This window comes from Eschrichtius robustus, chromosome 6, assembly GCF_028021215.1.
Source record: "Eschrichtius robustus isolate mEscRob2 chromosome 6, mEscRob2.pri, whole genome shotgun sequence".
Lineage (NCBI taxonomy): Eukaryota > Metazoa > Chordata > Mammalia > Artiodactyla > Eschrichtiidae > Eschrichtius > Eschrichtius robustus.
In genome coordinates, this window is record NC_090829.1 from 92,400,002 (window position 1) to 92,423,139 (window position 23,138).

At 39.7% G+C, this 23,138-nt stretch overlaps 1 protein-coding gene across 5 annotated transcripts in view; it reads left to right on the forward strand.

Annotated features, from left to right (window-relative positions):
• The window catches only part of LOC137766472 (uncharacterized), a 738,098-nt gene that overhangs the window by 164,261 nt on the left and 550,699 nt on the right, over positions 1 to 23,138 (forward strand). The window contains exons 3-5 of one of the 5 annotated variants that reach the window (XR_011074334.1): positions 1,082 to 1,172; positions 2,646 to 2,805; positions 8,130 to 8,255. The exons of 3 other annotated variants lie outside the window; for them this stretch is intronic. The gene's annotated coding sequence lies outside the window, so the exon portion shown is untranslated. Of the gene's footprint in view, positions 1 to 1,081; positions 1,173 to 2,645; positions 2,806 to 8,129; positions 8,256 to 23,138 lie in introns of those variants that run through there. One more of the 5 variants, XR_011074335.1, reaches the window with a different exon arrangement.

The window sequence follows — 23,138 nt, forward strand, 5'->3', positions numbered from 1 at the left end:
ACTGAATTTATATCATTTAGCAGATCTTTTTGAAAATCATTATATGATGAGTGCTGCCCAGTGTTAACTTTCTGTCTTGTTCCTGAATTGCTTTGTACTTCATTTAGGGAACCCGGAAAATTAAAAGGTATGGAATACATAGTGATCACATAGGAAACAGGGATTTAAAATGTAAACAAATACAGAAATCATAAAGTGTAAAAACTGAAGAATGTTAATTTTCTCACTTCTAATTATGAATACTGTACAGTTTGCAGTCTTGTCTTATTTGGGTCTGTTAATATATTAGTAGAGCCTTATTTAAGAAAACTTCTGTTTTAGTGTTTGGGTTTTCACTTGTAATGATGCTTTATAGTACTTTGGATTACAATATCCAAGGAGCTATCTTCTTTAAAGTTTTAAAGATTATAATGTGAAAGATTGCACTGGCTTTCCTTCATAGTACTCACCTTGAAAGACATCTGTTATTATGGCATTTTATGTTTTTGAGGGAATTTGCAACAATATCTCTGTGAAGTAAATGTGTATTTATCCCTTGGCTTTAGTTTTCCTTCTGTTATTAGTCTGTTCTCTGCCTATCTTGGGCCTATTACTTCCTATTCTGTTTCATAAGAATGAAACAATAAGAACAGCATAATGCCATGTGCTGTTACTAAAGGAGTGTCATAAGGGTTAACATGAAAAATTTTTGTGTCATAAGGGTTAACATGAAAAATGTTTTCAAAAATTACATCTAATTTTTAACTTTATATAATATCTCTTATTTAAGAACTGTAACTATTATTATTACGCACTATTTCTGCCGTGTTTTTCCTTCAGGAGTTTGATTTTTAGAATCGTTTCCTCTCTCTGTTTAAAGCTACCTTCCTCCTTCCTCCTGTACGGGTTTGGATTACAAAGATCTTATTTAACTTTCCAAATGTATTATTTCTCCTTACACACTCTGATTACACACAAAATGGAAAATGCTGGAAGGCAATCATAGAACTGAAGGTTTTTTCTCTTCTCTCTCTACCTAGGCTTTGACAACTATGATCTAAGGGAAAAAGTATTTAGTCATTGTTTTAAATATTTATTGAAGGTTCCCTCCACCTGCCACCCCTCCCCGCCAAGAAATGTGTATCGCTGCTGCAGCTGCTTCTGTATGACAAAAGCCAACTAGAATATAAAAGGTATACAGGAATGCTTAACTATAAGGTTGAAAATTTGTTTTTCTGGGCCATTTCTTTCTGGAAATTTGAGGTCTCTTTCTGGTGGTCTGAATGTAATGTAAGTATCAAATGCCAGAAGTAGAGAGTGATAAAGCAGTTCTATTAGACACATATTTCAATAATTTTCAGCTTCAGTCTTTGGCACTAATGGCTATGATTCTCACTGTAACTTGTAAGAATTAATTACCATTCGTTCTATTTATGTGCCCAAGTTTCTCCTCCATGATGTAGTATAAAATGATAGCAAGCTGGTTGAAGCTCCTGGGCAATTCACATATTAGAATAGGTAAAAAAGTCTTTATCATAACCTCCAATGGACTTCACATTTAAATTTTTCAATGGCACTTAAAAAGAAAAGAGAAGATGTTTCTGGAAATCACATTCTTTGTTGTTAGAAAGTAGAGCTGAAATCAAATGGATGGCCAGGCTCACTGTTATGATTGAGAAAGTGACATAACTGCTTAAAACCTAGTAAAACAAAAGATCTTAACTTTTTTTTGTATTCCTTTAATAATCCTATGAAAGCTTTGCATGCTTCCTTAGGAAACAGCATATACATACAATTTTGCATATAATTTTAGGTGATTCACAGACCTCTGTCCTCTCCCCTGCCCCCTCAGGCATTTATGGACACAAATAGTACCATAAATAGTACCTCAGGTTAAAATTCCTGACTGTAAGAGAAGGATTATTCTGGCTCCAATACCTGTTTGTGGGTGTTTTGCTGCTAAGGGGTCTGGGAGCTTCGAGGTAGTTTGGTTCCAGACCTTAGACTGACTATGTGAAGTGCTAAGAGTGAAGGCCATTAATTATTAGGGATCAAAGGAGGGAGAGGCCAGTGGAATGCAGTGACTTGGGAGGTTTCAGGATGAACCTTTAAGAATGAGCGAGATCTGGGTAGATGAAAGTTAGAAGGGTCTTCCAGGCCGCATGAACCATGAAATCAGGGTCTCTGTTTGGTTTGCTCTTCACTATGCCTAGCATGGTGCCTCCTATATGCCCCTAGGCTTTCAATAAATATTTACATAGCGCTTTGTGACTCACTTCTACTGAGGAGCATGAGTCAAGAGGAATGGCATCAACTCAGGGCTGGAGTTCCGTAACCGACCCTCCTGAGACAGTCCCGAAAAAGGATCCTCCTGCCCGCTATCATTTGAACCAATAGAACGACCAAGTTTGGTTCAGAAGCAAAAGAAAGCTTTATTCTTTCATCAAAGAACAGAGAAGTGTGAGCTAGGGCTCTAGAGTACACGCCCCCCCCTCCCCCCAACCAAGGAAAGGCCGGGGGCGGGGCTTCTTTTTAGGGATCTTGTCAGCGGGAGCGGGGGAGGGAACCGGATTCTCTCCGGGGCTGTGCTGCTCGCGCCCCAGGTCACACGCAGGGGCGGCGCAGCGTCTCTCCCCGCGGCCCACCGCCGCCATCTTGAATTGCAGTGTCCTGTGCAGCGCTTCTGCGCACAGTCTGCGGAGCTGAGGCGTCTGGCGCAGCCATTTTGCATGAGGAACTTCGATCCGAAGCTCTGGGGGCAGGGCCTCTGCATGCAGCACCCTATGAGCAAGTGAAACTAGACAGAGCACAAAGGAAAAGAAAAAGGTTAGACTTTATTTTACTACCCAGATTCTATTTTTGTTCCCCGGGAATTGTTAATGAGCTTTGCTGGTGACAAATCTCTCTTTTTTAAAAAAAAAATTTATTTATTTATTTATTTTTGGCTGTGTTGGGCCTTCGTTTCTGTGCGAGGGCTTTCTCTAGCTGTGGCAAGTGGGGGCCATTCTTCATCGCGGTGCGCGGGCCTCTCACTGTCACGGCCTCTCTCGTTGCGGAGCACAGGCTCCAGACGCGCAGGCTCAGTAGTTGTGGCTCGCGGGCCCAGTTGCCCCGCGGCATGTGGGGTCTTCCCAGACCAGGGCTCGAACCCGTGTCCCCTGCATTGGCAGGCAGATTCTCAACCACTGCGCCACCAGGGAAGCACTCTCTTCTGTCTTTTGTCCTGCTCCTCCTTCTTGAGGGGCGCTGAGGGGTGAAGGTCCATCTGATTTTGGGTGTCGGTCGTCATAACCCCGGGTAGAGGAGTAGAACTTCTCCCAGCTGCCTTTAGATATGTTTGGCTGTCTCCAGGCCTTAGCCCAACTGTTCGTATGCCCGAGCACCACCATTTGTCTAACCTTTTGGAGACAAAGGACAGCAGACAATTTAAGATACATGACCCAAATATTAGCAAGAGAATAATGGTCATATATCAAATTGGTCCTAAAAATGCAAGTGTCTGGGTCTTTTGCCTGTAGGCAAAAGTGTACCCTGATGTTGAGGCTCACTGCCATGGCTCAAATATATCCCTGGTCACACTTTTGCTGTTTTTCAGAAGAGAAAGCTTCAGGTCAGAGAAAGATGAATGGCATCTACATACTGGAGGAGGGTTTCCTCCTCCAGGTGTAGATCTTTTAGGTCTTTAGCTAAAGTTTCCCCAAGGATGATGGCAAAATTTTTGAACACTTGGGGCAGGACTGTCCAGCAGAATCGTTTTCATTGTGTGTTTGGGTCCTGCCACTCAAAAGCAAAAATTTCTTGTGACTCGGGGGCTAATGGAATACAGGAGAAAACAACTTTTAAATCTAATACAGAATACCAGGTCCTAGTGGATAGTAGAGTAGCCAGCAGAGTGTAAGATTAGGGACGACTGGTTGTATATCCCAGGTGGCTTCACTGACTGCCCTGAGGTCCTGTACCATCCGGCATTCCCCACTGAGTTTCTTTACAGGGAGAAAGGGGTATTACAGGCTTATTGGCATGGTCTGATAAGGCCTGGGTCGATTAGGCCCTGTATAATGGGGGCAATGCCCAATAAGGCCTCCTGATAGAGAAGACACTATTTTCTATTGGACCATGTTCGTACTACCATGGGACTGGCTCCTGCAGCTATTCCCACCCATCCCTGGGCCCAGACTTTAGGATTTACTCCCAGGAGGTGGACTTGCTCTGTCCCAGGAGGTTTGTCCTCAGCCATTAACATTATCATCTTGTGCTCTTGTCCAAGGGGATGCCAGTCTCCAGTTTGTCTCCCATTAGGTGACCCCCAATTTATGTAAGATATCTCTTCCTCGCAGGGGTATAGGGCATTCGGGAATATACAGGAAGGAATGGGTAAAAGTATGTTCATCCAACTTGCATTCTAATGGCTCTACGAATGCCTGTTCTTGAACCTTCCCTGATACCCCCATAATTTTACAACCCTTGTGACAGAGTTTGCCTGGATCTGGTGTTCAGAACCAAATAAGTGGCACTGGTGTCGACTAAGAATTCGACAGGCTTTCCCCCATGTCCAATGTCAGCCGGGGCTCTTGGGGGTCATTTGGAGTGCCAGCTTAGGAACCCCATGGCCCCATCATTCTTCATTTATTTGGACCATCTGCCTTTGAGGGTAGTGGCCAGGATCTTCCATTTCCATCCCCCTTTGGGGGCGGCGAGGGCATTCTCCTTTTCAGTGTCCCTCTGGTTTACAAATGGTGCAATGATTGGGTCCCAGTTTCCTTGGCTTCCTCAGCCTTCCTGAGGGGGCTGGGGCTCACTCATTAGAGTTGAGAGTCTCTGTGGGTGGTTAGTTCAGATTCCCATGCTGACTGGTTGACATTGGAGGGCAACAGCCAGTAGCTGGGCTTGCCTCCGGGCTTATTTATCCTCTGACTTTTCCTCCTCTATATCTTGGTTATTAAACACCCAGTAGGCAACCTTGACCAGGCGAAAGGTAGGGGTATTTGGTTCTATTTCCAGTTTCTGAAGTTTACACCTAATGTCGGGGGCACTTTGGCAAATGAGATATAACCTCAGGATTGCATTCCCTTCCAATGATTCAGGAGCTGTGGTAATAGATTTAGAGGCATTCCCTGAGGTGCTCTAGGAATCCTGGAGGGTTTTCCGTTGGCTCCTGAGTGATTTCCTTCATCTTATTCCAATTGACAGGTTCCTTTCCTGCTGCCTGGATTCCCTTTAGGATTTTATTTTTATAATGGGTCAGCCTCTGTCTTCACCTCGTTCTCCATTGTCTGGGTGGTCCCAGTTGGGTTTGTTATCTGGGACCACTTTCCCTGGTCTGAAAATAGCATGACCTGCATTGTTTCTGTTCTCTTTGTCTGGTCTTTTCTTCCCCTGTTAGGAGTACCTTGAGGAGGCTCTGAGTGTCAGCCCAGGTAGGTTCATGGGTATGAAAGATTCTCCTAATCAGATTCAGGAGCTCCTCTGGATCTTCCCTCAGCCCCTTACTGAGTCTTCCAGTTATACAGGTCAGAAGTGGTAAATTGTTGTATACCTGGCTGAACACTCCTTCTCCTTCTCCTGCCTCAAAGGGAGTACTTTTCCTGATGGGCTGTTGGACTGTGGCTGGTAATTAGTCCTGCTTAGTGTAGGCGGCTCCTCGGGCCTGTGGCCCAAATCAGGGTATATTACCTCAGTGGAGGAGAGCCACATCCCTTTTGAAGGCCTTTGTTCTGATAGAAGGCTATAAAAAACTGGACATAGGGAATTTTATCCAATTTATTTTGTCTCTGGCATAGCAGGTCCAATTGTAAAATGGTGTTGTAATTTAGAGACCCATCAATGGGCCAACTTTCCCCATCTCCCAGCCAGATTGGGGCCAGGCTGTCCAACTACCGAAGAGGGTGGTTGGAGTGATTTGTTGGCATGCAAATGCCACAAGATTTGACCCTAATAAGATTTTTGGTTCAGGAAATTTGGAACCAGCACCAAAATGTTAATGGATTTCTTAAAAGACCAAAATAGGAGGCATCCAAATGGCATGGACCCTGCTGTAACTGGGGGTCTCCCTTGAACTTGTAAGGGCCTGTGCTTGGGATAGTGAGTCCCTCCTCAGTCGGAATATCCCACGGCAGGTTAGATGGGACTGCCTCTGGGCCGGAGCAACTTAGCCACGTTAGTTCCTGACCAGCTTGGTCCATTAGGGAGTGGCACGGCTGTCTGAGGAGGGGGTCTTCTCTTTCCTCCTTTCGGCCGAAGAGGAGGAGTTTTCACACTTCCTGCCAGGTGAGAGTTAAAACATGAGGGATTTCCATGGGATACTCCCCAGATTGCTGGGGAGGACAGCCTGTGAAACCTCAGTTGATAAAGAATCACCCAAGGTTCATCTCACAAGCAGTGGGGGAGGAGAGGTCTGGCAGTGGGTGTTTCCTGTACTTGCCAGCAGCTCACAGGGCTTCCTGATAATGGGGTTCCTGGTCTTGTGAGCAGCTCACAGAGCTCCCCTGCACTTCAGAGAAACTAGTGCTGACTGGAAGAGGTCAGGTAACCAGTTGCATACCTACCTTTGGACCCTTTCACACTCAGGTGTCCCTGGTGCCTTTCCCTGAACTTGGATCAAGTGTCCTTCTTCCGTTTTGTCAGGTAGTCCTTATTACCTGGGCCTTTACCCAATCTTGCCTGTAGGCCCTTGGGGCTGGCCACTTTCTTTTACCAAACCAAAAGTGACTATCAAGAATGCTACTGTTGACCCCTGGAGGTTGGCGAGGAGAGCATAAAGCCTTGGTGCAGCTGCTACTACTGCCTTGTAGAGGGATCAAGAGGATAGCACTACTGGTGAGCCAGAGGGCAAGTCTGCCATCCCTCCCTCTTGTCCGCAGGTCCCCACTGTTCCCAGGCATCCGGTACCGCAGGAGGGCCATCCAGAGGCAATGGACAGTGGGTTTCAGTCTTTGATCCCCAACAGTGCCACAGTATGATTCCCTCAAGGGGGCACAGTCCAGATACCTCCGGGGGCCAGGCTATGTGGACACCATACCTGGGTATTGGGTTGCTGGGCAGAGTTGCTCTGAATTTGGCTGAAGGCTGCTGCCTTTCTGCCCTGTCAGAGTTACTCAAAAATCAGAGTCAATCATCCTCACACAAAACTCCCAAAGCCCCCGCTGTCCTCCCACTGAAGCCAGGATGAGCCCAGAGCCTAGTGAATAGGTACAAGCAAAAAGGCCACCGTCTGTCCCTTTGTGGCCGACAGAATTTTGTTACCACCCTTTCGAGTTGGGTGCCAACAAAGGTCCTCCTGCCCAGTGTCCTTTGAGCCAATAGAACAAGACTGACTTTGGTTCAGAAGCAAAGGAAAGCTTTATTCTTTGATCAAAAGATGGAGAGGTGTGACCTTATGTTCTAGAGTATACCCTTCCCCTGAAAGGCCGTAGGTGGGGCTGCTTTGTAGGATTCTTGTCAGTGGGGAGGGGAGGTGGAGTTCTTGCAGGTCAGTTGCAGCTGTGCTGCTCCCGGCGCTGCACATAGCAGTGCTGGGTGCACGCAGCATCTCTGCACGCGGCCCACTAAGCTGAAGTGCTGGGTGCAGCCATCTCGCACTAGGAATTCTGGTCTGAAGTGCTGGGTGCAAGGCCTCTGAATGTGGCATCCTATGAACGGGTGAAACTAGACTAAGCACAAAGGAAAAAGAATGGTTAGAGTTTATTACCCAGATGCTATTTTTATTCCCTGGGAAAGTTCTACCTGTGCCTCTGATACAAAGTGACTGCGATAAATGTTGGTGGCTGGTCTAGATATCTCTGGTGATCAGTTGGAAGTATGGAAGTGTTTTATAACAGTTCTTGGGAGATCAAAGCTGCAAAATTAAATGTCTTAATTTTATTGCTAAGGAACTAAGAATCAGCAGATGTGATATATCCAATATTTTATGATAAATAAATTCTGATAGCCCTTAGGACTAGAACTTGTAGTGGTGATTCCAAATCTGAAAACTAACTCCTAGACCTAAACCCCCCATAGCAGTGGAGGAGCTTCTGTATTTATTGTGGCTCCTCTAACTTACAGTTTTCACCTGAGCACTGCATCTAATTTCCCAGAGTGAGGAGGAAGGAAGGAAAGGCTTTGTGGGACAACTGAGTTGTTTTTCATTTTGAATTTCCCTCTTCTTTCAGTACCCTTTTAAAAGGAGGTGTTATCATCAAACACAGAACCTGCTTCGTTCACAACCCCACCCCTTTTCTGGCCTCCTCTTCCCACCTGTACTCATGTGGGCTCTCTACCTGCTGAGTCATCACAGCACGGCGGTGAGTCAGTTTGTGGCTTTCCTTTATTCCAACATGTAAATTAAGCACTAGCTATTATTTAATTGAATCCTGAATCACCAGTGGGCATTTTTGTTTTCCTTTCTGTATAATTTCCATATCTATACATATATTAATGTCGAAAAAATTAATCAGTATATCTAAGAAAGAAATGGAAATGTTCTTTGAGTCAGATTGAGGATTATAACCTGGAAACAGCATCTCAGAATGCTCCAAGAACTGTTCCGCCCATTAGAAGTCAAGGCACAGTTATATAAGTTTTTTGAGACAGAGGGCTGTACAATAAACGACATATTATTGACAGTTTACTCAATCCAGATCTAAGCGTCATTGTGGCCCCTTACAAGATCAGGAAGGGATGTTATCTTTTAAGGAGCTGTCTTGTTGATGCTTGGAGAATGTCACTGTTTATGGTTGAGCGGGCATTTCTGCCCATGGCGGAGGTTCGGTAGATGCATAATGCAGGTACACAATGCACAGCAGGAGGAAGAGAGGAGGCCAAAGGGAAGAAAAAGTTTTTTATGTTTCAGTTTTTCTTGTCTTGCCATGAAATATGAATTTTATTTCCCATTAGGCTATCTTACACATATAACACAAGTGCCAATGAAATTTCCCCTTTTTAAATCCTTGATTTTACCCGCAACAGCACTATGTCTTTTCACTTCTTATTCCTTCCTGACTGTTATGAAGAAAATGATCATGAACTGAAGTGCTTGAGGTCCAACATGTCCATAATGAAGAGAGTGGACTGTATCACAGTCCAGCCCCGTGGCATGTATCTGTGTGTGTGTGTGCGCGCGTGCGCGTATGTGCACATGCGTGCATGCCCGCACATGTGAGTGTGGTGATGGTGACACCTCCTTTCTCAGACTTCGTGGTTCCACAAAGAGGGACAAGAATCAGCATGTTGCTCCTGCCCTCCCTCCACCTCCTCAGAGGAGGATTGCCTTTGCTTAATGCTGAGTTTGGGATAAGCAACTGGGAATGCATACCTCATCTCTTTCCTCCTTTCCTTTGTCTTGGGATTTGCTTGCCAGCTGAGAACTCTTCATTCTGCCCTCCGTGTCACCAGCTGGACAGGGGCTGACTCTGCTCCCCTCCCCTCTCCCTGCCCAGCTCAGAGAGACAATCCAATTCTGAGGTTGAGTATTAGGAAGACTATGGTCGCCATACATCCGTGCCACATCCATCATAAGGGTGATTTTTTTTTTTTTTTTGTCTCTGAATTGCTGTACTCGTCTGCCTATTTCAGTTATAGAAACTGGGAGAGGAAAAACGGCATAATTTGCTCACCTTCTCATACACCCAACAAAATAGGCTCATTTTTAGTCATTACAGATTTGGATGACATTACTCAGCCGCTTGTTTTGGAGAAGCTCAGAGTAAAACCTGTTGAGAGTGGACTGTATTTGGTGAGAAGCCTGTGAATTCGAAATTCTGATTTTAGGTGCAAGGTTTATAATTTAGATATGACTGAACCTCTTTGTTTTTTCTTGCTACCACAAACATGAGAAAAACCATACTGACCTGATTTTTTAAGAGAGCATTGTGAGTAGTAACCTGAAATTACCAGGTGTAGGTACTTCAATCCGTCTCTTAAAATTTTCTCTGCCCCTGTTTCCTTATCTGTGATATAGGGATAATAGTAATTCACAAAATTGTAGAGAGGATTAAATTAAATGAAAAAAATGTATATGAGAAACCTGGCCCATCATAGGCAGTACCTGGCCCATCATAGGCATTTGATAAATATTTAATAAGCACCTCTGATATGGTAGGTGCTGTGTCGTAAAAAACTATTCTTTATGAATCAGTGAACTCAATGACCCACCATTTTGCTGTCCAAGATAGAACCATTTAAAAAGAGGGAATGAGAAATCAGTCTGTTACTGGCGACCTCATATTTTTCCCTTCTGTCTATTCTCTAAATGTATCTTTTTATTTTTAATTCAACCAATGCCATTTTGATCCTGTAAGATCTAGTTCTCAATGTTTCTAGTCAATGGAATTTCCTTTAAAAATTGTTCATATTGCCTTAAGAAAGAGAGAAATCCAGAAAGTCTGCTGCCAAGTAGGTCTCTTGGTGGCATCCAAACTGACCCCAGGGCAGAGGGAACAGGGTGGGAAGGCTGGAAGTTGGCTTGGCTCATGTTGCCAGACTAGTCTAAACTGAGTTTGAGGCACAAAATGAGAGGTAGAAATGTTTCAAGACAACCTCAAAATTTTCTTTCCTATCTGTCTGGAAGATAAAACAAGTTTCACCAAACTTGTTTAGTCTTTTTGATATTCCTGTGGAGCAACCAAATTTTCTGTTTGTAAGTGCTCATGAGCCAGAGGCTTTGGGGGTAGAAGGTGGGAGTTGGAGTTGGTTCCCTGACTCTTCATCATCCTTCCTGCTTCACAATGGCTCTGTCAAGTTGGTTCTTCCCGGGAATGTGCTGAAGAAGAGGGAAGTCTACCACATAAAGTCAATCCACAAATTTACCATCTCTAACAGTCCTGTCTCCCTCCCAGAACTGGTAGATCCCAGTAATCTACAGGGGTCATGATTTAAGAAGAAAAAGAAAAAAGGAGAAGGAATTCTTTCTCATTTTTAAAGATCTGGGCCTACTGGATTTGTTTGCTTTTACATTGGTTAAGAGACCTCTCTTCTCTGTGCAAAAGGAGGACAATTCGAAAAAAAAAAAAAAAGAAAATTTTCTCTCTCTCTGTGTGGCCTTAGGAGGGCTTGTCCAACACAAGTATGACAGTCTGGGGTTTGGCTTGGTGAGGTGATGGAGGGAGCCCTGGGCAGAAGGCTCTGGTTCTGCTCTGTCGTTAACCATCTGTAAGAGAGCCCCTGGGCTTAACTGAAGGGACTAAACTCAATGATATCTTTTTTTTTTTTTTAATAAACTTACTTATTTTTTATTTATTTTTATTTTATTTTTGGCTGTGTTTGGTCTTTGTTGCTGCGCGCGGGCTTTCTCTACTTGCCACGAGCGGGGCTACTCTTCCGTTGCCGTGCGCAAGCTTTTCGTCGCGGTGGCTTCGCTTGTTGCGGAGCACGGGCTCTAGGTGTGCGGGCTTTGGTAGTTGTGGCTCGAGGGCCCTAGAGCTCAGACTCGGTAGTTGTGGCGAATGGGCTTAGTCGCTCCGTGACATGTGGGATCTTCCCGGACCAGGGCTCGAACCCGTGTCCCCTGCATTGGCAGGTGGATTCTTAACCACTGTGCCACCAGGGAAGCCCCCTAGACTCAATGATATCTTAATTCCATTCCAATTTCAATATTAGAAAAAGTATACCTTATGCGTCAGAAGGGGGAGTTAATTAACTTTCAGATTTCTGAATTAAAAAAAAATACTCCCTGTTGTATTAAATGTTAAATACTCTATTATATACCATGTTCATAATGTAAACCCGCTTTTATATACTTATTAAGGTTGAAGCTTTTAAAAAAATCACTTGATTATTATCCAATATTTGGTTATTAACAACTTAAATATTTACCTATTTAACTGAGAATAGTCACATGTCATGCAAAAAATTCAAGAGTTGGAGACTCTTTCTTTATTAATGTCTGCTTCAGGTATTAGAAACATAAAAGTATTCTGAGACCAGGAAAATTCCAAGGTCATTTAGACTGCATTTTATTGGATCAAAGATGCAAATTTTTTGCCTCACATTTTAATATCACTGAAATTGGAATTCATCTTACGATAGATGGCATCTTAGCATTGTGTCATAGATTAATTGGTGATGCTTTTCTTTTCTTAATAATACTTGCAGTTAATGACATCCTAGTTTTATTGAAATACAGTAAATATTAATTTACTATAAATCAATACCAAAATTTAAGACTAGCTTTCTAGTCTTATATAAATGCATTACACATATTAATCCTTAAGCATAAATCCAAATTTCATGAACCTAATATATCCTAACATGATCATTTTAAATACACAAAGCTATATTGAGCATTTTTCATTCAGTGAAAGTTCCAACTTGAACCTAAGCTGGGATTTAACATGTCTGGGCATGTTGAGTGAACCTGAGCCTGCATATGAGATGTTAACATATATGAATTGATTCGTATGGGTGCTGTCAGAGGAAGAAGAAAGTTCTGTTTTGGTATCTGCAACTGGACACAGTTGTATAGTTGGGTTCTCTGGGAAGCAGCACTGAGAAGGAGTTGGAAGTACAGTTTATTGGAGAAACATCCATGAAAGATAAAAGTAAGAAGAACTGTATTGAGCAGGGAAAGCCTTCAGATCTGACAAAGTCTTGGCCAACCCACCAGGGAGCTCTGGAGCAAAGATTATCTATTAGATTTTGTCCCCAACTGAGCAGAAATGTCCTGGTTAGGGCTGCCCAAATAGAGCACAGTGTCTGCTTGAAAGCTGAGGTGGATTCTGAACATGCTACAGCTGGAGACTCAGCAAACTGCACTCCTTGCAGGTAAAATATAAGATCTTTCTTGATGGGGAAATCTGAGAACTGCCCAGGATAGCACAGTGTCTGTCTTAGGTAGCAGTTCTGATCCAAGGACTCATGTCTGAATCCTGTAGTGAGAGTTGTGTCTACAACTATGTAGGGTCTGAGATTTTACCCTACTTGCAAACTAACAACTTTGCCTGGCACAGTGTCATGGACACTGACAGAAGACATGAGACTCCTTGGTTAGAGACAGAGGACATTATTACTCGTGGCACAGATATCATGGTTGCATGTTTCCACAGGGTGATGCAAAGAGGGCTAAGTGATGTCTGTGCATGCAGTGGGATGTGTTACAGAGGGAGACCTCAAGCCTAGGGAATCTGAGTCCGTTATAATTGCACAGAGCCTGCCTGTTTTTTGCCTTTGCCCCAGAGGACAGTAAACAAATTTGCCCTTTGCTCCAGAGGCAGACACTCTATCTTCCACAGCTTTTGGCTATGCAAACATCCTTAAAAAGCTAATCCAGAACAAAGGCAGCCACTGTCTCTGCTCACAAGATGTGCAGAAATGTGAGAGACCCAAGGGGAATTGTCTCCAAAAAGGTACTCCAAGCAGAAGCTTAAGGGAGTATTTTCATAAGTGACTCTGGAAGATAAGGGGCACAAAGTAGAGACAACTCTGCCTGGTTCTAAAGTGATGTGTTGGCACATAGTAGGGAGAAGGACATTCTTCCTACTTCTTGCAACAAAAGCAACGTCAGCTCAGAGAGAATTAAAGGGGAGGCCATGCCATGTAGGCACCTGGAGGGTTTGCAGTTAGAGGAGCACCAAGAAACAGCATTATCGACATGAATATCAGCTCTCTCACTGACTTCCTCTCTCAGTGTTTGCCTGTAGTGAGTTAGGCCCAGCCTGAAAACAATAAGATTGTGAAAATTGTGGAGATACTCTTTCAGGGCCTTTAGAGATAGTTGGGCAGGGTTACAAGGGCTGACTTTCATGAGACTGATTTCTGTTGCCTTTGCAGGTGAGAATAAGAGACAGAAATCTGAGATGTGATCATTACTATTATCCTGCTAGTACCCAAATGCTGGGGAGACCTGCTTAAAGAAAGTCAGGTCATACCAGTCATGCTTATTCAGTAGTTCTTATGAGCTCTTTGATATATGAATGACTATATTAATAACTCTTTTCAGCCTAATTATAGTTGGCAGTGTATCTATTTCCATTTTGGCCCTTAACCCTCCTTTCTCCAGAAGGCCTAAGGAAAGATTGAATAAGCAAATAATTTCATCTAGGTTAAAAAAAAATTAAAGGTTTAGAATTAATGAAGGAATTTCTCATTCATTTTCAAAGCTCAATTTCAATATTTATCAATATTTCAATATTGAAATATTTTTGATATTTATCTCTTCCTTGAAGCTGGTTTATTCCAGATCACTGTGGTCTCTTCGTCCTTCAACTCATATAACTAATTCTAGGAATGGCGAAACTGTTTCATCACATATGCTTAATCAGTCAGTTGGGAGTGAGCAGCAAGAGTACTTTGTTGAGAACTGTGAGATCATGTCCCAACTCCTGGGAAAGGCAGCCGCGAGCAATGTGGTTCATGACGTTGGCACAGAGGGGTCGCAGATGCATGGTATATATTTAATGACACTCGCCCAACTAGTTTTTTAAAAGCTCTTCCACAGAAGACAGTTTTGTTTTGGTTTTTTTTTTACACAGAGCAATGAAAGTTCATGAAACAAGTTTTCTTTTTCCAAACAAGTTTTGAAAATGTTGCAAAGTATGAAACTCTGGAGAATTCACCATGACCATTACCATAACAAAGACTAAAAGAAATTGAGCATTAAAGAAACCTGCTTGAATATATGTAATCTAGAATCTTCAAAAAATTTTTTTACTCCATAATATCCTAACAAACTAGTCATTATATAACACTCTTTGATAAGCTTTTTTAACTCTCTTGTGTAGAAATATAATTCTTGAATTATTTACTTTTTTGTGTGTTTGTTTCTCTCTGCGGCTGAACTATAAACCTGTTGAGAACAGAGATAATGTCCTAAAATTCTTGAATGCATCACAGACTTTAAATCAATGCCATGTACATAGTTAGAGTTCAACATGTATCTTTTTGATGTCTTAAATAAGTTCACCATGGTAATAATGATGATTATAGATACTTCACAGGTTCACTGGTGTATTCCCAGTGCTTAGCATGTTGTTAGAACTGAATTAAAATGTATTGCAGGTTAGAATTGTGTGCTAAGACAGATGAAGATGCTAAGATAAATCAGTTCTTGAAATAAAGGAGCCTTGAAGTTTTTGAGGCAATTAAAAATTTTTATTTATTTTAATTTTTTTCCAATCTTATTGAGATATAATTGACATATAACACTGTAAGTTTAAGGTGTAAAATGTGGTGATTTGATACACATATATTGTGAAATATTTATCATAATAAGGTTAATTAAAACATCCTTCACCTCACTTAATTTCCACTTTGTTGTTACTGCTGTAGTTGTGGTGAGAGCATTAAAGCTCTACTCTTGTGTCAACTTTCAAGTATACGATCCAGTGTTGTTAACTGTGGTCACCATGCAGTACCTTAGATCCCTGAAACTTACTTATCTTAAAACTGAAAGTTTGTACCCATTGTCCAACATCTCCCCGTTTTCCCCACTTTTCTGCCCTTGGCAACTACCATTCTACTCTCTATTTCTATGTGGTTGGTGTTTTTAGATTCCATATGTAAGTAAGATCATATGGTATTTGTCTTCTTCTGTCTGACTTATTTCACTCAGCATAATGTTGAGCCAACTTTTAAATAAAGATAGTGGGCTCATGTTGCAGCAGAAGAGAATGAAGTAAGAATACAGAGAAGAACCTGACAGTGAGTTTGGCTTCCCTAGAACTGGTTATCTGAGAGGAGCATCCCATCTGGACTGAACTAGCAGTTTGCTTGGATGCTTATGAAGCAGTATAGCAAGCGGTGAAGTGCGTTTTCCTGGTTAGACTGCCTAAGTTTAAGACCTAGTTCTGCCACTTGCTAGCTTGCTAGATTAACCTCAAGTTAATCTCCAGTGCCTATCTAGAAAATGGAATAAAAAGAATGCCTACCTTGTAGAGTTAGTGTGAACATTAAATAAGATATTTAAAGAATTTTCACAGTGTCTGTTCCATGTAGTGGGTAGAAATAAATACAAGTAATCTATTATTCTTGCTAGGGTAGATTAAAAAAAAACACAGAAAGCGCTTTGAACTTTTGAATAGCAATGTAGTATAAGTCGTTTTTCCTTGATGTTTTCAGATGTCTCTTTTTTCTCAATTTTTACACTCTTGTTATATGCTATGTCTTGTATAGCAGTATGATCAGTCAAATTTCTACAATAAATTAAAGTCAGATTGTAATGTATGATTTTACTTCAGGGCAAAAACCATATCCTACACTTTTTTGTATCACTTGCTGAGCCAGCACAGTACTTCCTAATAGTTATACGCTCAATAAATGATTATTAAACATTACGTTGAAATGTTTCAAAAATATATCCAACATTAAAAATAAATAACTTCCAAATATGATTGTGAATTAAGAGGTAATTGGTTCTTTTAAGTATGACAAGATATGTTAGCTGGCTAGATACCTGAATTGCTGCTTTGTATATTTTCTTATAGGCATACTTTCTTAAAGCTTCTGTTATTTTAGATATTAACTATTTCAGTATAAATTTCTTGGAGCCTACTTTTAGAGTTGCTTCTGTTCTCCAACTCCCAAGCAATTAATTGCATATATAAATAGCCATTTTTCTCTTTTTTCTATTTAAAATTCATTATTTATTTCCTCCAACAGTACCAATAATTCTTTCAAGTTTAATACTGTCAGGTTTAGAATTATGTATTTTAAGACAATTCCTCAATTGTGTTAGAAAAATATCACAGATGATTGTAACAAAGATTCTTAAACATCCCATTTGTTTCTCATTACTTCTGTTGGCTATTTAGGCTTTACTCAACTTAGACAAAGCATGGATTGAACACCACTTAAGTTTTTTCATCTTCCCTCATAAGCCATGAGGTCTATTTTGGAGCTCAGCTGGAGGACTGTTCCTCACAACACTATTATTCTTCCTGGACAAGAAAAACATAGCGAAGAAGAAATAACTTGATAAACCTCCTGGATATTTACTATGATTTAGGAACTTGTTATATCTGTAAACCTCATAGCAATCTTATGAGGCAAGTACTAACATTATTTTGCTGAGGAAGTGGAAGCCTAGGGAAGTTAAGAAATTCAGCCAAAGTTAAATTGCTAGTAACTAGTTGCACTGGGATTTAAGCCTAAAGGTCACTCTTATCCAAGTCTTAACACTATTCTTTGCCACTTTTTTTTTTTTCTTTTAATTTTTGGCTGCACCCTGCAGCATGTGGGATCTTAGTTCTGTGACCAAGAATCGAACCCGCGGCCCCTGCATTGGAAGGCAGAGTCTTAACCACTGGACCACTGGGGAAATCCCGGCCCTATGCCATCTTTTACCCATAACTTTTGACATGGTACAGATGGTCCCCAACTTACAATGTTGTGCTTGGACTTACAATTTTTTGATTTTACGATGATGCAAAAGTGATAATGCATTCAGTAGAAATCTGAATTTTGATCTTCTCCTGGGCTAGTAATATGCAGCCGGATACTCTCATGATGCCTTTGCCGCTCCCAGTCAGCCACACCATCACGAGGATAGACAACCATTATATTACAGCCATTCTGTTTTTCACTTTCAGTAGAGTATTCATTGTATTGAGTAGAGTATTGATTGAGATATTCAACACTTTATTATCAAATAGGCTTTGTGTTGGATGATTTTGCCCAACTGTAAGCTAATGTAAGTGTTCTGAGCATGTTTAAGGTAGGCTGGGCTCAGCTGTAATGTTCAGCAGGGTAGGTGTATTAATGCATTTTCAACTTACAATATTTTTGACTTACAATATTTTCAGCTTATGATGGGTTTATAGGGGTATAACCCCATAGTAAGTCGAGGAAGATCTGTAGTATTATTTTTATAGTTAAAATATGAATGAATAAGCAACAGTAGGCCATTTTGGACTGCTCAAACTGCCACGACATTGGAATACCTCCCACTTTTCTTCATACATACTCCAACTCTTGAGTATGTTTAATCTTAAAAAGAAACAAAAATGTTTCACTGTAACTTTATAAAAGCTATAATTTGTTCTACAGACTTGAGTCTAGTTCTCCTGTTTTCACGTTCACTCAACACATACTGAGAACTCCCATTCATGTTAAGTCAGCTAATAAGGTGCAGAGATAATTCTAAAGCTTATGAATACGAAAATTGGGATGACTACCATTGTATAAATCTTTCTTTTAAAGCCACAATTTGAGGTTTAAATAAATGGCTGTCTTGATTACCTACTGATCCCCCTGTGAGAGAAAGTATTTATATCTTTGACTCATCTGAGTCTTATTAGTCATCTATAAAACAACTAGAACATAATGAAGAAGAGGAAGAATTATTTTGTTTATGTTATAAAGTCTTTCAAAAACATGTATTTGTCATTATCAAAAGTGTATATTTTTATTCACTGTTAGTTTTTTCCATGAGAGCTCTAAGCTTAAACTTGGCAGCCATCGGGTAAGTTTTCTGAGAATGTTATTGTCCTCAAAAAGCTCACAAAATGATAACTTGGAAAAAAGAAGGCAGAGACTTTTGCTCTGGACTTTCCACCATATGATAAGAAGATTCTGCATAAATCCTGTTAAGAAAATTTTCTTGCATCACTGAGCTTGCAGGAAGAAAGGAAAATCTCCAAGAGCCCCAAACATACAAACACATGAAGAAGAAAGCAGAAAAAATAATCTATGATGTAAAATTGGAGGAATGAGTAAGCATCTGTGAAAAAGCAGGGTTACACTGGTTGTGATGCCAGAGCTAAGATAAGGAGATGAAGACTTAGGTATGTAACAAAGTTGAGTGGCTGATACCAAGACTCCCAGATTAAGCTGTGGATCTTGGAACGGGCTAGAGTGTTCTCAAGTCAGTAGTGCTAACTGGGTCTCAGAAGAAACAAATGTAATTCTTTTCTGGATGATAGTATATTCAATTTAGGCTCCTGTGTTTTTCCAAAATATTGGCAAGCAGGGCCTATTAAGAAAGGTGAGAAGTGGTAGAATCCTCCTGCTCTGAGTTGAGACCCTTTTGATTTAGTGTTCCTTTTTCTCTTTCTTACCTTCTTTTCTTCTTTTTTTATAGTACCATAGCTACACTTTAGAAGTAGTAGTGAATGAGAAATGAAGCAAACCCTTGCAGGGACTGAAACCTAGCTTGAAATAATTTCAGTTTCTAAAATTGCATTAAAGTGACCCCAGATTGTTAAAGCCCTTAACCACTTGCCAAAAGAGATATCAGATCTCTCTTTGGGAAGATAATATAGGCCTAAATTTATTTCTAAAAATAATATAATATAATTATATATTATATATAATATAATATATAATTAATATAATATGTTTTTATAATATATTAATTATATATTATATATTATATAATATATAATTATATAATAATGTATAATATATAATTAATGATAATTAAATATTATATATAATATAATAATATAATATAAAACTCAAGAAAATAACTAATTAAAGGGCACATAAGTTTATAAGAGAATATGATCAAAATTTAAGAGAAACAATAAATAATGGAATAGATCCACAATGGATCCAGAAAATGGAGGTACCAGATACAGATTTTAAAGTAACTATGCTGACTATGTTCAAGAGAATTTTAACAGAGAATGAAATGGAAACTCTAGAACTAAACACATTTTTTAAAAATCCCTGAAAATGAGAATTCAATAAGGAGTATTAAACATACTCTGGACATCAGATTAAATCCAGCAGAAGAGAGAATTAATGAATCAGAAGATAGTTTGAAGAAAATATTTTTTTAAAGATAGAAAATAGATAAAATATTTGGGGATGCTGAGGGGATAGTCTGAGAAATGTTTAACACATGGATAATTAGAGTTCCTGGAGGACAGGAGAAAGAAAATAAAGCAGAAGTATATTTGAAGTGCTAATGGACTTTTAATTTTTCAAAAATGATTAAATACATCAAGCGGCAGATTCAAGATACTTTATGAAACCCAGGCAGGGTAAATAAAAGCAAAATCACACATAGGCACATCATAGTAAAACTGGTGAACTACAAAGACAGAGAAATACTTAAAAGCAGCCAGAAAAAAAGTTTTTGTAACCCCAAAGGAATAAAAATAGGATTAACTCTCTAAACTCATGGTATATAGCTAAAGCCATGTTGAGAGACATTTTTGGTTATAGATACATATACTAGAAAAGAAGAAAGATTAAAGTTAATGAGTTAAATAGAAGCATGGAAGCTAGAGGACAGTGAAGTAAGTGCTGAAAGAAAATGACTGCTAATCTGGAATCCTATTTCCAGTGAAAATTTTCTTTATGAATGAAAGTGAAGTAAAAGCATTTTCCATACAACCCAAAACTGAGAATATTCATCATTAGCAGATTCACACTAAAAGAAATACTAAAGCATGTCCTTCAGTAGGAAAGGGGGAATGATTCCAGACAGATGATTGGAAATGCAAGAAAAAGTAAAGAGCACCAAAAAGAGTAAATATGTAGGTAAACCTAAAGAAATGTTTACTGTTAAAATAATAATAATAACAATATTATTATCTTTGGATTTTAAAATATGTAGAGTTAAAACGTGATAACAGTGTCATAAAAATCTGGAGTGGTAGATACGAGGTCCTGTATTGTCTTGGAAGAAGTAAAAGTACTAAATTATGTTAGACTCTGTTAAATCAAGAATCTGTGTTTTAATCTCTCAGGATAACCCCTATCCCAATAAAAAAAGAACAGTAAAGAGGGTATAACTCAAATAGTCAATTATTCAAAGAAAGTAAGAAAAATCAACACCAAATAGTGACATTTTTAGCTTGATTCTCTGTGATGAGAGAAAATTTACTAAAAGTTAATATGTGCTACACCAGAAAGCATGTCTCAACACATTAAAAGGGATTAAAATAAAATAGAGTATGCTCACTGACCATAGTGGAATTAAGGTAAAAGTCAATGAGGTAAGTAGAAAATCCCCTAAAATGTTTGGTAAACAAACAGTATGCCTCTAAGTAATCTGTGAGTCAAAGAAGAAATTGAAATGGAAATCAGGAAACATTTTTACATGTTAAAAAAAATACTACCTGTCAAGCTCATGACATGTAACCATACTGAAAGACAAATTTTTAGTTTTAAATACATATATTAGAAGAGAAGAAAGGTTAAATGAGTTAAGCATCTATCTCAAGAAGTTAGAAAAAAATAGCAAATGGGGCTTCCCTAGTGGCGCAGTGGTTGAGAATCTGCCTGCCAATGCAGGGGACACAGGTTCGAGCCCTGGTCTGGGAAGATCCCACATGCCGCGGAGCAACTGGGCCCGTGAGCCACAGTTACTGAGCCTGCGCGTCTGGAGCCTGTGCTCCACAACAAGAGAGGCCGCGATAGTGAGAGGCCCGCGCACCGCGAGGAAGAGTGGCCCCCGCTCACCGCAACTAGAGAAAGCCCTCACACAGAAACGAAGACCCAACACAGCCATAAATAAATAAATAAAATTAAATAAAATTTAAAAACTGTACATTAAAAAAAAAAATAGCAAATGAATTCTGAAGAGAGTACAGGGAGGATAGAAATCTTAAAGAGAAGAAAAGAAATCAGTGGTAGACTTAAAAAAAAATGATAAAGATCAACAAAACCAAGAAGTGGTACTTTGGGAAGAATAATAAAATTGACAAACCCATTATGAGACTGATCAAGGAATAAAAACGAAAAGAGAGCGGGAAGGCAGAAATACTTAACACTAGAAGTGAAAAGGTGATGTTTCCAGAGATCCTGTGTATCCAGCTTCATGCCAATAAATTTGAAAATTTACATGAAATTAACAAAGTCCTAGAAAAACATAATATTAAAACTGACATAAGAAAAAATAGAAAATTTGAACATTCTTGAATAAAGGTATTTGCCGGTGAATTTTTTAAAATACTTAGGAAAAAACTGCTAATTCTATAATTTTTTCTGGAGAATAAAACAGGAGGAAACACTTCCCAGCTTACTTTATGAGGCTAGTATAATTTTCATAATAAAATTTTTAAAAGGATTTGAAAAATGAAAACTATAGGCCAAACTGACTCATAATTGTGAAAGTCCTAAACGTTCAATTAGGAAATTGAATCAAGCAATATATAAAAAGTGTAAAATATTAACCTAGTTTGATACAGGATATATACAGGATATTCCAAAACAAACAAATCAAACAAAACAAACTACAGCAAGCATCATATTCAATGGTATAACGTTTCTCTCTGAGATAGGAAGGATACTAGCTGTCATCACTTAAGTCAACATTTTGCTATAGGTCCTAGCCAGTGCAGTAAATCAGGAAAAGAAATAAAAATATTATAATTGGAAAGGAAAGAAAACATCATTATTCATATACAATATAATTTTGTATTTAGAATATCCCAAAGAATCACTGATAAATTATTAGAATTAATAAATAATTTTAGTAGATTTGCTGCATGCAAGGTCAATATGAAAGCATCACTTACATTTTTATGTATCAGCAATGAATTAGAAAATAAAAGAAAATAAAAATTGCAGTAGCTTTAAAAAGAACACAACAGGGATGTCCCTGGTGGTGTAGTGGTTAAGAATCTGCCTGCCAATGCAGGGGACACAGGTTCGAGCCCTGGTCCGGGAAGATCCCACATGCCTCAGAGCAACTAAGCCCATGTGCCACAACTACTGAGCCTGCGCTCTAGAGCCCGTGAGCCACAACTACTGAGCCCACGTGCCACAACTACTGAAGCCCACATGCCTAGAGCCTGTGTTCCACAAGAGAAGCCACTGCAATGAGAAGCACGTGCACCACAACAAAGAGCAGCCCCTGCTCGCCGCAGCTAGAGAAAGCCCGCACACAGCAACGAAGACCCAACGTAGTCAAAAAAAAAACACAACAAATACCTAGGAATAAATATGACAAAAGTTGTGCAAGATCACTATTCAAAAAAACAGTAAAAAATAAAGAGAAAAAAAATTTAAGGCCTAAATTAGTAGAAAAATATGCCATATTCGTGGCTTGAGTCAATATTTTAAAGATGTCCATTCTCCCCAATATGAGCCACTGAATTCAGTGCAATCCCAATGAATATTCTGACTGATTTTTATGTGGAAATCAACAAGTAGATTCTAAAATTAATGCAAAGAGCCAAGAGTCAAGAATAATCAATTATCTTGAAGAAGAAAAAGATTAGAGAACTTGCTTTCTCTGGTATAAAGCTTATTAGGAAGTTATAGTAATTTCAATGTGGTGCTGGCACAAGGATGGA